We start from the raw sequence: 1,708 nt of genomic DNA, 5'->3' as shown, positions 1-1,708 counted from the left end.
CAAATCAATAGAAGCCATCCTATGCGCGATCAGTGTGACTACCCGCACATATCATCGCTCACGCACACCGTTGCAGTCGAATGTGACCCATCCACATGCCTATCTTATGTCTAGCATAAGGCATCTCAAGTGTTGAGAAAGTTCGTGCACCTCGAGGAAGGTTCTTTTGAAACAAATCAATAGAAGCCATCCTATGCGCGATCAGTGTGACTACCCGCACATATCATCGCTCACGCACACCGTTGCAGTCGAATGTGACCCATCCACATGCCTATCTTATGTCTAGCATAAGGCATCTCAAGTGTTGAGAAAGTTCGTGCACCTCGAGGAAGGTTCTTTTGAAACAAATCAATAGAAGCCATCCTATGCGCGATCAGTGTGACTACCCGCACATATCATCGCTCACGCACCACGTTGCAGTCGAATGTGACCCATCCACATGCCTATCTTATGTCTAGCATAAGGCATCTCAAGTGTTGAGAAAGTTCGTGCACCTCGAGGAAGGTTCTTTTGAAACAAATCAATAGAAGCCATCCTATGCGCGATCAGTGTGACTACCCGCACATATCATCGCTCACGCACCACGTTGCAGTCGAATGTGACCCATCCACATGCCTATCTTATGTCTAGCATAAGGCATCTCAAGTGTTGAGAAAGTTCGTGCACCTCGAGGAAGGTTCTTTTGAAACAAATCAATAGAAGCCATCCTATGCGCGATCAGTGTGACTACCCGCACATATCATCGCTCACGCACCACGTTGCAGTCGAATGTGACCCATCCACATGCCTATCTTATGTCTAGCATAAGGCATCTCAAGTGTTGAGAAAGTTCGTGCACCTCGAGGAAGGTTCTTTTGAAACAAATCAATAGAAGCCATCCTATGCGCGATCAGTGTGACTACCCGCACATATCATCGCTCACGCACCACGTTGCAGTCGAATGTGACCCATCCACATGCCTATCTTATGTCTAGCATAAGGCATCTCAAGTGTTGAGAAAGTTCGTGCACCTCGAGGAAGGTTCTTTTGAAACAAATCAATAGAAGCCATCCTATGCGCGATCAGTGTGACTACCCGCACATATCATCGCTCACGCACCACGTTGCAGTCGAATGTGACCCATCCACATGCCTATCTTATGTCTAGCATAAGGCATCTCAAGTGTTGAGAAAGTTCGTGCACCTCGAGGAAGGTTCTTTTGAAACAAATCAATAGAAGCCATCCTATGCGCGATCAGTGTGACTACCCGCACATATCATCGCTCACGCACCACGTTGCAGTCGAATGTGACCCATCCACATGCCTTCAGGCATCCGAAAATTTTTTAATGAAAAAAAGAGAAGTCACCACATGCAGCACTAAGCTGCAGTAGGACTTCTCTTCTAACCACAACAACCGTACACGTACCCCATCCACATGCCTATCTCCGACACTCGGCATGGACCTTCAAGTGCCCGAAAATGTTTAAATAAAAAAAAGAGAAGTCACCACATGCAGCACTAAGCTACAGTAGGACTTCTCTTTCAAACACAACAACCGTACACGTACAAGGCCAACCTTCAAGCATGGGTAGTCTGAGAGGATCGAAGTGTACACCTCTCTGCAACTCGCAACTCCCAGCCTGTAAACCTATCGTTTGTAGGAGGTCTCAGGTGTCCAGATGCCACGCAACACGGTGGACACGCAAACGCGCACCACCTCTACGTGC

This window comes from Toxorhynchites rutilus, unplaced genomic scaffold (genome assembly GCF_029784135.1).
Source record: "Toxorhynchites rutilus septentrionalis strain SRP unplaced genomic scaffold, ASM2978413v1 HiC_scaffold_87, whole genome shotgun sequence".
Classification (NCBI taxonomy): Eukaryota; Metazoa; Arthropoda; class Insecta; order Diptera; family Culicidae; genus Toxorhynchites; species Toxorhynchites rutilus.
The sequence above is the reverse complement of the archived record's forward strand: the minus strand, read 5'-3'. Positions refer to the sequence as shown.